The sequence below is a fragment of the Pleurodeles waltl genome, chromosome 4_2, assembly GCF_031143425.1.
Source record: "Pleurodeles waltl isolate 20211129_DDA chromosome 4_2, aPleWal1.hap1.20221129, whole genome shotgun sequence".
In the NCBI taxonomy this organism is placed as follows: Eukaryota; Metazoa; Chordata; class Amphibia; order Caudata; family Salamandridae; genus Pleurodeles; species Pleurodeles waltl.
In genome coordinates, this window is record NC_090443.1 from 337,999,599 (window position 1) to 338,013,878 (window position 14,280).

Here is a 14,280-nt window from a genome sequence, read left to right on the forward strand (position 1 = left end):
ATCCCTAGATCTGTGGTTACATATCAATCTGGAACTCATATGCCAAGGTTCCCCTAACCACTGCCCCTCATGATTAAACCTTGTGTGATTCTGGACAAAATCACAATTTCCCAGAAGAAAAGGCGCTTTGAAACATCACTGATCACCGTTGAGCGCTCACCAAAACAACTAGACGTGCTTTTAACCCTCCTGCAAATGCCGGTATAAGAAGGTGAGAATCGTTCAGAAATGCGCACTGAATACAGTCCAGGCGCGTTCTGATGATAGCAGTGGTAGCATATATCTTTTCACATTTTTAAGAGTGATAACATATATACTTTATGAGTAGCCGTAGGTGAAATTTGTTGTTACACCCGCATGGCACTTGTGTGAAATATGCCATTACGCCATGTGTCGGAGTTATTCCCCATTTGCTTCAAAGCATTAGCATGGGAGCACACGAACAATGCAAACGACCATAACATGAGCAGCTGTTGTTTGAAACACTTGTGTTTTTCGCAATGCATTTTAAGCACGAAATGCATTCTTGCGCCCAAAATGAACAAAGGGATGCAGTTTGCACTAAAACAAAGTGCTAAAAGCCACTTTATCATATTTTCGGATTTTTTTACGTAATTCAGCAATGTATGCAAATTCAAACACACCTATTTATTGTTTGTTTCTGGGCAGCACTCACCCACTTGTGAGTCCACTTCCCAGCACTAATAAACAGAACATGGTTGCAAACGTGAGACCCGAGGATGAAAACTGCAGACTTGCACCAAGTCACACTTTCTTTAATATATCTGCAATACGGTATAAAACATCATGGGCGATGTTAGCTTAATGACACCCATGTGTACAGAGTGTTAGCAGAGGAGCATGCAGCCTGTTAATGTTTATGTTAATGCACGGCAATGACTGAACATAGCGTAATATTTGTAAATCCATGCAACATTTTTGAAAAGTCGGTTTATGCATTGCCTCAAACATTCACAGCTGCTTTGCAGTAACAGACACTTGACTAGACCCTCACTTGTGCTTTGTATATAAAACGGCATTATGTATAGTAAACGTATATCTATCTACAAGCCTGTAATATATGTCCAGCGCAGTTTGCAGCTTTGACTAGAAAGTAGACCCATACACTTTAGGAGCATGATTGCGTTGTGATATCATGTCTCTTGATGGACTCATTTAATTTCACATTGTCTATACTAATTAACCGCCTAGCCGCTATTTTTTTTTTTTTTTAGCCCTTTCCATTATTCTTCAACCAAAGCAAAGCTGTCTGGTATTCCTATGCTGGTTGGTCAGTGCTGTACAAATGTAATAAGCAGCTGTTCTATTCCTGGTCTAGTGACCTGGGAGAGTGTGGCCATTACCAGGTATTTTCCATGGGGCATCGGCCCATTGCGCAGGGTACGGCATAGCATGGCACGGCATATCATCTCTTTAGACGTACCCACATTAAAGGAGACTGACCCGAACAATAATTTCATGAACACGGCTCCCATAAAAACCCAATCGCTCGTCTAACGTTTGTTTTCGCCATGTTTTTCCAGGGTACTCTCCCCTCATCACCCTTTCTCGACTGACTATCTCTTTCTGCCTGCTCTCCCTTTTTCCTTTCCTCTCTTTATGCTCTTTTTTCGCCTCCACTTTCTGTCTCGCGCTCTCTTCTCCCTCCCTGACATACTCTGTCTGCTCAGCACCTCCCAGAGGAGTGAGTCACGTCCCTCAAGCTCTCTGTCTGTGCAAAGGTGCGCTGGGCGGGCCCAGCAGGAGCGTTGGAATGTACCACACGTGTGCCAGCAGGAAGGGGGGGGGCACCCGCTCCAGACCCTTCTATCCAAAACTTACCCCTGTCCCGCGACTCGAAACTACAGGGTCGAAACTTCAAATATGTCATAATTTGCGGCGGGGCTGGAAATCCCCCGACAAGACGTGCTGGCGCTACTTTTTCACACGTGACTTCTTCTGTAAGAGCTCGTCGATTTGCAGGGTCGGACACGAACAGAAAATTGGCTTGGCCACCAAAATAAAATATGCACCCCGGGGCACCCTTTAGTGAATTAGACAACTAAAAAATGAACCCATGTTTGCAAATTGGGACCGTTTTGATCTTGTAAAGACTCACTGTGTGGGTGTTTTGCCAGTTATGGAAGACTGCATAGTTTTGAGCTTTATGCAGGCAATATTTGTTTTAATATCAGGGAAATTAACAGTGAAAAAAAGGCCTAACAACCATAAAACAGGCCCAAAAACAGCCCACACACTTACTGGTCAGGCCAGACCATTGGGCATTACCTGAGTGCTCCATAGGGCAGGTCGACCTTATTTGTCAGACACCAGCTCTCCAACACAGCTTCTTTCTGTGTTCACACGTGAATTCTGTATAAGGGGAGGTAGTATGCCCTCTAACCACTACTTAATTTGAGCCAGTTGATGCCGGTGGGGACCACTGGCACTTATTTGCGGGCACTCGCACTTATTTTTCTGACTTAGATATTTAGGAGAGAAGGAGAGGAACAGGGGCAGAGAAAGACCGAAAACATTTCACAAAGCAAGAAAGCAGGAACCTGCAAGAGTGAAACAAGGGGGAAAGGGGTGTCTGGATGTGGATTATAGAAGCCAGAGGTGGACTAATAACTATGCAGCCTTGACATGTGTCATTTAATTGCACCTGCACCAGACCTGAGAAGGGCTGCAGGACCAGCACTCGTTCTTTTACAAATTAGGCAGACACGGCCTGTCCTTTAGGGCAGAGGGGCCACCCCCACCCCACCTTTTGCCCCTTATGAAGAGTGTCTGTCAGGCTAAACAAAAGTCAGCCTGACAGACACTCTTCATTTTCAGGTTAGACAGCCAGGAGTGAGACATGCGCGATTTGCGCAGACTCCTGGATGCCTGAGCTGAACTTTGTTGGGCTGAGGAGGTCACAGCTCCTATGGGCGTGACCTCCTCGGCTCAGCAAAGGTGCCTCAAGGCCCTCCCCTGGATGACGAGGAAAGCGTCACCCATTGACTTTGACCTGGGCGCTTCAGGTTTAAGCCCTGAAGCGCCCAGGGCAAGCGTCAATCAGTGACACTTCGTCACAGAGTGGGGTAGGGTCCGCAGTCTCACTGACCCCATCCCAGTCTGTGACGAGGATGGAACTGCTGCTTTCCCTCATTGGCTGACCTTAGAGGGAAGGCAGCAGTCCAAACCCTCCTGGGACCTCGAGGCTGAAGGTAAGTGTGTGTGTGATGTTTTAAAATGAATGTTTGGTGCGTGCGTGCATGTTTGAATGCTATGAGTGTTGTTAATGGATGTGCATGCGTGTGCGAAAGAATGAGTGTGTGTGTGATGTTTTAAAATGAATGTCTGGTGCGTGCGTGCATGTTTGAATGTTATAGGTGTTGTTAATGGATGTGCCTGCGTGTGTGAAAGAATGAGTATGTGTGATCTTTTAAAATTAATGTTTGGTGCGTGCATGCATGTTTGAATGTTATGAGTGTTAATGGATGTGCATGTGTGAAAGAATGAGTGTGTGTGTGTGATGTTTTAAAATGAATGTTTGGTGCTTGCGTGCATGTTTGAATGTTATGAGTGTTGTTAATGGATGTGCGTGCGTGTGTGAAAGAATGAGTGTGTGTGAACTTTTAAAATGAATGTTTAGAGTGTGCATGTTTGAATGTTATGAGTGTTGTTAATGGATGTGTGTGCGTGCATGTCTGTGTGTGAAAGAATGAGTGTGTGTGTGCTTCCCGCCCGCCTCCCTCCCTCCCTCCTAAAGCTGCCGGCTGCCACTGAAATTAGGCACTGCCACTAACTGTTCACATGAGGCCTCTCAGTGTGTAAGGGCAGGTGACTTATTTTACCTGCTCAGCAGGTAAACCTCTTGGTGCATTAAAGAGAAGGGTGGCTGCTCTAACCAGTTCCATGTGGCCTTGCAGTGTGTAAGAAGAGATGACCACACTACCTGTTCCCAGGTGTCCTCTTGTTGTGGAAGCGAATAGGGGGTGGCCAGTTGCATAACCCAAAATTATGAGGTATGATGTAAAGCAATCTGATACCTTGGATTGGGATGAATAGCACCATAAAAGGAATACAACAAAATATTGTTATGTAAATAGTTATTTGTATAAACACTGGGACAGACTAACACATTTGACAATCTTTCAGTACATGCAAATCTCTTATAAACAAGAACTGAACAAAATCAGAAGCATGCTTCTGGTATCACCTAATTTTAGTTGCACCCTGATGTGTTACAGAAGATACATAATAATGTAATTAACAATACATATATTGTGTGCTCTAACATTACTAATGTAAAGTGGTGAATCTAAATTGTATTACAGAAAGTGCCTTCATAGTAGAGAATTATAAATTCATATATATGTGTTCTAATGTTTGATTTTAACATGTTCTAATGTAGTGCTCGTGCACATTTATATTCATGTACTCTGATTATTGTGAAACTGCATATAATTACGTTTCATTCATAATCCTTGTTTCCATTTATAATTGCAAGATGCACTTATTATAATGTATTTCAATTGTGCACTGAATGCAATATTAAATTATCATAGCCTAAAGCCTGGAACATCTAAGCCCAGATTTAAGGCTATCTTGTAGATTTCATTGCGCCATTTTTGCGGGCATCCTTGCGCTGGAACGCCCCCTTTGTATACATTACGCATAGTGCATGCATAATGTGGTGCACAGGGTCGCAAAGTGGTGCAATGCTTGCATTTATAGATCAGGTGCAGTGGTTTTGGCAATCTAACACCACATTTGCATCAGAAAACTGACACCAATGTTAGTGTCATTTTTCTTATGCTAATGTTAGAGTGTCAAAAACGCTGCTCCATATCCACAAAGTGGCAAACGGCATGCATTGTGCACTTTGTAGATATGGTACAGTGTTTTTGGCAATCTAGCACCACATTAGCATCAGAAAAATTATGCTAATGTGGTGTTAGATGACGCAAGGCTATCCTTAAATTTGGCCCTTGGTTTCTTGTGTTTAAGCTTCACCATGGAGTTTTGCATGCGCTGCAATATTCTTTCTTTGCAGGTGTTTTTTATGTGAGTCTACAGTTAATGAAAGGCATATTGTGTGTTGAAGAGGGGGTGTAAGGGAGAATACATTGGCAAGGACAAGGAGCACTAATGAACTGAGAAGAAAAGACTCCTGCTTGTGTACCAGACCCTGAGAAGCCTTCAAGTTCGTCCTGATGTTCGATTCGTGGGATGAGAAATTGAGGGGAGTTTCCAATTTCAACTGTGCAAGGAAGATGGAAAACTACTGGCGTGGATGACATAGCTTTCTCGAAGGCTCTTTAGGTTTAATTGGTATTCACGTAGTTAGACGAGGGCAGATTCATTTAAGATTTGGAAGAATATAGACCTCTGTACTCTTTACCCATTTATGTGGCTTTTTGCTATGCAACACTTTTCTAACAGAACTTTTACTGAGGTTTCTGCTGTGCTGACACGTTCCTATATTTCTGTGACTTAATTAGGTTTTCCCTTTAGCTTAGTTTAGGGTATTTACATTAACTTAGATTCTCAAATGATTAGGCAAGAGGACCACAAATTATGTACAAATCATCAGATTCTGTTTCTCATCTTTTGTACTGCATCAATTTGAAATTCTCGTAGGCCTTATGCTTTTACAATTTAAGCTCATTCAACGCTTTCGTTCACCTTTGGTGATTTTGTACCTATATAGTATGTTCTTGAAATTCATATACAATAGTTTGGCTCTTAATATGTAATCAACTTTAAACTTTATCCTCTGCCTCTTGGATTTAATGTGTGACCAAATAAGTTACACTGTCAATTAAATAGAAAAGCTGACTTTAATTCTCCTTTACTTCTCTAGCATCCTAAAAGATCAGTCGGAAGAAGAAAAAATAAGAATATTGGCCAGTGCACCATCAATTGCTAGCAGAGAGAGGATGGTTTGGCTATAGAGGTAAGGAGAGCTAGAACACTCTATTCTAGATTAGTTAGTCCCTAGAGCACAGTTCCTAGAGCCCATGTCCAGAATTTGGAAGATTGGCGAAGTTCGAGGTTCGGGAGAGAGTCGTGTCAGCGGAGGAGTAAGTATCAATAGGGTTGTGAGTTGCAGTGGGTCATTCTCAGCTTGCGGTGCTTTGTGGAGTTTGGATGGTGTTTTGCAGAGATGTTTTGAATGTCATCTGAGTGTGGTGTTTAGTAAAAGAAGTTGAATTTGTTATTGGGTCTGACCTGACCCAAGATCCCAGAATAGTAATAAAAAGTGTAGAAGACACTGTACTGTAATTGTCTGCTCAGTTTGGTGGTGCTTGTCACAAGACATCGTCAACTACACAATTGAGGCAGGGACATTTATCTTTGCGCGAACGTGAGATGTGGTTGCTTTAGTGGATCTGAACGCACAGGGTTAATCTATACCATTCTAAATGATACCCCGCAGGTCGGGGTTTAATTGAAAGTGCTTGATTACTGTGATTTTTGTATGATTGAATACTGTCAATTCTTTAGTGGAGCAGACAAAAATTGTGTGTATTATATTTTTTATATATTTGGTGCATAGAAGAGTGCCTGTATGCAGATTGTGAAGGAGGGTGAACCGCTGCAAGGAGCGAGATTGACGTCACAGCCTGCCGCGCTGGTATTGGTTGGTAGATGTAGTGCTGCACTGGTATTGGTTGTCTATGTCACAGTAGGCCGTTTTGTAATTGGGTGTGCTGTTGAACAAGAAGTGTGGACAAAGAGGTATTTCCTGGTCGGGAAAACAAGTATCAGTGATTATTGATATTTGATTGAAAAATGATTTGTTTCAAGGTTATACAAGATTTGTTTAGAGGAGATGTGCCTGTACCTAGTAGAGAGGGAGAAGAGGCATCACCTAAAGATTCCCCAGGCCATTATATGGTAATAATGAATAAATGTAGGGCTCCACACATGTATTTGGCTTGGTCAACGACACAAGATCACGGAAAAAGAAAATGCATTGAGGTTTACACATCATGAAACATTTAATCTGAAAATTATTGAAAGCTTGAGGAGGGTATTGTACTGTATGCATAAGGTCCCTGTAGTGTCACAAAGTGTCAGTGCTAAGAAAGTAGAGAGGGATGGCGAAAGGTTTTAACACCAATATTGCTTCAAGTGATAGCAGGAGTTTCAAGTTGAGTCAAAGAATGATTCCGTCACTGTGAGAGAGAAGTTGTTGAATGTAGATAAACTGCAGTTAGAATTGGACTAGATGATTAGTGGCAATCTTGAAATGACTCGTTTAGACTCTTACCAAGAAAATAGGCTTGAGTTCATGTGTAAGAATGTTACCAGACATGTAGGACAAGTTTATGACAAACCATCTGAGTGCCCTCAAAAATATGAGATAGACTTGAACAAGACCAAAGCTTTGCAGAGTAGTTACTGTCTATGCTTCAGTGAAGAAGACATAGCCTGTATGAGAATTTCAGGGATGAAAATACAAATTAAAGAGCTAATTGAGAATATTCAGAAATGGAATAAGTTAGACAAATAAGAACGTCAATGGGTGAGAAAGAAAAAACTGAAGAAATAGACAGGGGAACCACTTCCTCTTGGAGAAAGAGAGGCAAGCACATCAAATTACGGCGGACAGAAGTGCCAGGTGGAGGTTATGTTCCTGTGCCTTGGCAGCAGAAGTACTCTTGTATCATTCACTAATGACTTTCCGAAGCTGAGGGAGAAACCAGTAGAGGGGTACATGCAGGTTCAGCGATTTATGAAGATTTCACAAGTATTGTGAGTCAATCTGAATACTCTGTTTGACATTGTGGTTCTGATTGGCTTATGGGCAGAATGTAAGATAGCCATTGATTGGCCTGAGTCAGAACTGCAGAGTAGCCTAGAGACAAAAGGCTCTTTGCCATTGGTGATGAAAAAGTACCAGCGGGTGATGACATTTTTAAAGTCAAAGGTGCCACCATAAGATATTGATTGGATCAAAATTGATTGAATGCCTCATGAACCTAAAGAGTCAGTTCATGCTTATTATGAGAGAATGTTGCAGGCATTCAAGCAGTATAGTGGAATGGAGACACTCAAACCGAAGGTATGGAACATTTTGTGTTGAGATATTTGACAGGACTGAGACCTGAAATTAGCATGGTGATTCAGCAGCATTTGATTTGTTGGCAGAATAAATCGGTTCATGGAAGTTTGAGATATGCAAAGTACTGCAGTGATGAAACAGAGATAAAGCATTAGAAACTAAAGGAGAAGTTAATGGTTGCCCCAATTAGGCTGCTCAGAGAAGTAGTCAGATCCAGCCGTTTGTAGGGAATGTTGATGCTATGCAAGGAGTGTATCAGCAGGGGACTACTGCAATACAGAGTAGAGGAAGATTGCATACTTGGTGCCCATTGGAGGCCGACTAGAGTGGCCCATTCGTAAAAGGTGAGGTGAATGGCCACCCTGTGTCCTTTTTGGTTGACACTGGTGCTACTCATTCTACGCTGAGATCAGAAGAAGTCCCAAACCTACCCCTCTCAGGAAAAATGATACAAAGTATAGGAGTTTTGAATATACAAATGACAACCCGAGAAACAACAGAAGTGCCTGTGAAAATAGGGTCCTTTGACGAGAATCACCGATTTCTGATGTGTGATTCTAGTCCAGTGAGTCTCTTGGGGAGAGATCTGCACTGCAAGCTGAACTGTATAATCTGTTGTACTCCAAAAGGTGTCAATAAGCAAACTCATGATGAGGGTGTCGCCTTCAAACTGGTGAATGATGGTTCTCACCCTGCATTGTTTACCATGATGACCATTGATGCCTTTCTGCCAGACCTTAAAGACACAGTCAGGTCTGAGGTTTGGGATTTTACAGGAAACAACAACAGGGTAATCAAAGGTGTGGAACCCGTTCAAATTACAGTGAAGTCAAATGCTGAATATCCAAGAACACCCCAACAGAATTTTACACCTGAGATGATTGGTGGGATTACTCTAGTAACTGAATCTATGATTCAACAAGGTATTCGGAAAGAGATTATAGGAAGTCCATGCACATCACCCATTATGGGCTTACAGAACCCAAGTGGGACATTTCGCATTATTCAAGATTTGAGGGGAAGTAAACTACATTGTTGTTCCCTGCTGTCCCTCGTACCGAATCCAGCTAGAATATTGTTTCAGATTCCATGTGAGTCTGAGTGGTTCACAGTTATTGATTTGTGCCAGGCTTTCTTTTCTATACCCCTGCATGAGGACAGTCAGTTCCTCTTCACATTTCTGTTCGGCAGTTGTGTTTTGACATGGCAACAAGTCCCACAAGGGTAAACCGAGTGTCCCTCCATCTTCAACCAGATTATCAGGAAGAATCTGGAGTCCTTGGTCATGGCCTTGCAATTCAGTGCTGGTCCATTATATTAATGACCTACTGGTGGGGTTGAATACAAAAGAAGCCTGTAAGCAAAATAGTACTGCATTGTTGAGCCACCTGGCTTCGAATGGACATAAAGGCCCTCATTATGAACACAGCGGACGAAACCGCTGTGTCCATGCTGGTGGTCTTCCCAGTGACCGCCAGCTCCTCTGGAACCCAGCTGGCTGTATAATGGATATTTCTCTGGGCCGGCAGGTGGAAACATTGTTTCCGTCCGCCGACCCAGAGGAATGCCTGGCCGGGACATTGACGGTGGCCCCACATACAGATAACTGCGACCTGCGCGATGGGGCACTGCACAGGGGGCCCTGCACTGCCCGTGCCAAGTGCATGGGCAGTGCAGGGGCCCCCAGGGGTGCCCTGGAACACCCCTTCCACCAGCCTTTCCCTGGCGCGTCTCCCTGCTGGGGGATGTGGGATCATTATCCTAGGGGCAACTGTGCTGCCTTGTCGGATAATGGTGCCGTCCACCGCCAGGCTACCTGACAGAGGCAGCCTGGTGGTGGGTGAGGGCCGCCTATGGTGGCCCTCCATTGCTTCATTATGTGGCGGTGTGGGATTTCCCACCACCGCCGGCATGGCGGCCCACACCACCATGTTCATAATGAGGACCAAAGTGTCCCAAAACAAGTTGCAATACTGTCAGAAAGAGGTCCAATATCTTGGACATTACATGAGGAAGGAGCAATGAAAGTGCCACATGAGAGGATTTTATCAATTCTTAAAATGAACTACCCGGAGAGGAGTCAGGATGCTTTTGGTAATGGTGGGCTACTGTCTCACGTTGATACCGAACTGTTCCCTAGTGGCCAAGCCTTTGCAGAGGCTGATACACAAGGATGTATCAGAACAAGTACCCTGAGATAATGATTACTTGATTGCCTTCCTATAGCTGATAGAGATTCTCTGTTGTGCCATAGCACTGGCAATACCTGATTAAAGTAAATCATTTGTACTTTTCTACAGTGAAAAAGAAGGCTGCATGTTCTCAGTGCTTACACAGTTGCAAAGAAATGCCAGGAGGCCTGTGGCCTATTTCTGTGCTACTCTTGATCCCGTAGCTTCTCTGCCAGGTTGCCTTAAAGCTTGGCGGTCGTCAAGTGTAAGCATAGAGAGGTGTGAAAACACAGGCCCTCATTATGACATTGGCGGAAAATGCCGCTTACCGCCACGCTGACGGTCGCCAACATACTGCTGCGCTGGTGAATATCCGTTCACCATATTATGACACACACCAATCGGACAGAATACAGCCACATACACAAATCCGCCAGACCAAAGGTCAGTGATAAACTTGCGGTCCCAAAACCCACACTGTTATGCAACAGAACAATGACCATCATATTATGACCCACGAATCACCACGGAGGACATTCAACTGCGGGTAAACCATTGACAGTACATACCGCCGCGCTCACAACGGACGCCCACAGAAAAAAACACCACCACATTGGCCAATTCAAACAACACACACTTGACACCCATATACACACCACACCCACACACCCATACCACTATAAAACATACCCCCACATTACCCCTAACCCTTTACCAACAACTATTGTCACCATGAAACTGAGAAGAAGAGCGCAGAGACAACTAGACACACACACCACTCACCCTTATACCCCTCACGCACTCCACATCACACCCCACCACATTACCCAAATCACCCTCACCAACACACATCACACAACACCCATGGCACCACAAAGGCACCCCCGTTTCACTGAGGAGGAGTTAAGGATCATGGTAAAGGAAATTGTCAGGGTAAAGCCACAGCTCCTTGGAGCACAGGTGCAGTAGATATCATTAGCAAGGAAGATGGAGCTATGGTGGAGAATCGTGGACAGGGTCAACGCCGTGGGACAGCATCCAAGAACAAGGGATGACTTCAGGAAGAGGTGGAACGACCTACGGGGGAAGGTGCTTTCCATTGCAGAAAGACACCAGCTCGTCATACGGAGGACTGGCGGTGGGCAACTCACAGCATGGGAGGAGCAAGTCTTGGCATCACTGCATCCTGAGGAACTCGCCAGAGTTGGTGGAGGACTGGACACTGGTAAGTCTACTTTAAACAATTATCACCCCCGTATCTGCATGCCATTACACATCACACACCCTCACTCCCATCACACCACCACATCCCACACACTCCACCATCATATCTCACTAATCCCAATGCCAGGCCCTGCATGCTGTATCAATGCATAGATACCCCTCCCAGCCCTGCATGGACACTCATCACCAAAGCATGCACAGCATAGAGAAACTAACATAACCACAATACACCAAAATACACAAGCAAAAGCTGGCAGGGGAACAACAACCATAGAGGGTAAGCTACAGAAGTACAAATGTCAGACACCTGAAGCATAATACATAATTTACACCCCCACAGGTACCTCAGCCAATGTCACTGGAGAGGAGGTGCCACCCCTATCCAGTCCCCCAACAGAAGAGGCCCACAGTGATGACAGTAACTCTGGACTTCAGGATCTAGACAATCTACCTGGCCCATCAGGGACTAATGGACAGCCAGTCACCCAAGACCACTCACATACCACCACAGAGCCTCCCCCATCAGAAACCAATACCGCAGCACCCACCCAGCGTACCCACACCTCTGTCCCCAGGACACGTCAATCAGCAGTGTGGCTACATGTACAGGCACCCCAGGCACACACCACGCACACAAGACAATCAGGGACCTGGGGTCAGTGGCAGTGGGCACACCATTCAGGGGACAGAGGCACAAGCCAACAAGGACACTGGGAGGACTGCTGTGTGCCAGGGGGAGGGCAGGAGTAGGGAATCGACTCTCCAGGAGGCACTCTTCGAGATCCTGGGAGCCTACCAACATTCTGAGGACATGATGGGCCAGATCCTAGGCAATGTGAAGGAGAACAGACGGCTGCAGGAGGGACAGTATCAGGGGATCAGGGAGGACTTGAAGGCCATTAACAACACCCTGATCTCCATAGCAGGGGTGCTGGCAGACATGGCCAACATCATGAGGGAGGTGGCAACACAACAGCGGGCCCCTGCCACTAGCCAGTCATCTGAACAGCCCTCCACTTCCGCTGCTCCTAGTGGCCAGGAAGCCCGCCACAGGACTAACAGGCCACCAGCACCCCTCCCCCTGCAGAAGGTGAACCACCCCGCAAACGTTCCCTGCGAACCAGACAGAGGCCAGAGACACTTCCCAAGAACACCTCCGGGAAATGAGACTCTCCTGATTGTCCCCCTTGTGTCCCACTCAGTCACCTTGAACTGCCATTTCTCCCCTTCCTATGTCCCCATGGAGAATGCACCTGGGCTACAAACAGACTGGAACAATACTCTGGACTTTCCTCCATCATCACCCCATTCCATTGCACTTTCCCCTCTATATATTAGCACAACAATAAACACCCTTGGATAAAACTCTACTGCTATTATTTCATTGATTGCAAATTAGTATTCATTGAAACAGCTACAACCATTGTAAATGAACTGTAAGTAGTATGAGCATAGAATTAATTATCTGTAGCTGGCTGTTGTGATCACACCAGGAGAATGCTGTCATATCACTAACATCTGCAAAATTAATATCCATAGGTAACAGTAAGTAGGGAACATAAGTGGGTAATGCCAGCATGCCAGTGCCACACAGAATACACCAATAATCATACAAATGTTAAGTTGCACCATCTCACCTGTGTGTCTTTGAAAGTACTGACATGTCACTGATGTTCAGTTAGCCACATCCTCATCCTCTGCCTCCTCATCCTCACTGTCCTCAGGGTACACTGCTGCCACAGGGGCATCCCCAGTTTCTTCCTCCTGCAGAAAAGGTGCATGGCGTCTGAGGGCCAGGTTGTGCAACATGCAGCATGCCACTACTACCTGGCAGACCTTCTTGGGTGAGTAGCACAAGGATCCACCTGTCAGATGGAGGCACCTGAACCTCACCTTCAGGAGGCCATAGGTCCTTTCAGTGATCCTCCTGGTTCGCCTATGTGCCTCATTATAACATTCTTCTGCCTTGTCCTGGCATTCCTCACAGGGGTCAGCAGCCATGATAGGTTTGGGTAACCAGAGTCACCTGCAAATATTGAGGGACATTTAGCCACACACTATCCCACATGGCCAACACCATAGGCATACACCAACATATACTGGGTCGGAACCAAGGCTCACTTATTAGCCACACCCTGTGCCTCTGTAGTTGGGACATCACATTTGGGATGATGCTATTCCTCAGGAAAAATGCATCATGCACCGACCCTGGATACTTAGCATTGACCTGGGAGATGTACTGGTCCACCAGGCACACCACCTGCACATTAATGGAGTGGAAACTCTTACGATTCCTGTACACCTGTTCATTATTGTAGGGTGGTACAAATACAATATGTGTTCCGTCAATCGCCCCAATTATATGGGGGATATGTCCCATTGCATAAAACCCGGCCTTCACAGTGGCCAAATCTTCAACCTGGGGGAAAGCACTGTAGCTGCACAAGTTTTTGATCAGGGCAGACAAGACTCTTGCTAGCACGATTGAGAACATTGGCTGTGACATTCCTGCTGCCAAGCCCACTGTCACTTGGAAAGAACCAGTTGCCAGGAAATGGAGCACTGACAGAACCTTCACAAGAGGGGGGATCCCAGTGAGCTGACAGATAGCTGATATCAGGTCAGGTTCCAATTGGGCACACAGCTCTGTGATTGTGGCCCTGTTCAGTCTATAGTTGAGTATTATGTGTCTGTCCTCCAGTGTAGCCAGGTCCACCAGGGGTCTGTACATGGGGGTATGCCCATCTCCTATTTATCCGCAGCGGTAGGTATCTAAGGGACACAAGAGTGAGTAGGCTGTCACAAACTGATCAATGGAGCCAC

At 45.3% G+C, this 14,280-nt stretch overlaps 1 long non-coding RNA gene across 1 annotated transcript in view; it reads left to right on the forward strand.

Annotated features, from left to right (window-relative positions):
- Positions 1 to 14,280, forward strand: part of LOC138292660 (uncharacterized) — a 56,138-nt gene that overhangs the window by 19,109 nt on the left and 22,749 nt on the right. Inside the window, exon 2 of the long non-coding RNA XR_011202752.1 lies at positions 5,855 to 5,947. This is a non-coding gene — a long non-coding RNA (uncharacterized lncRNA). The remainder of the gene's footprint in view (positions 1 to 5,854; positions 5,948 to 14,280) is intronic.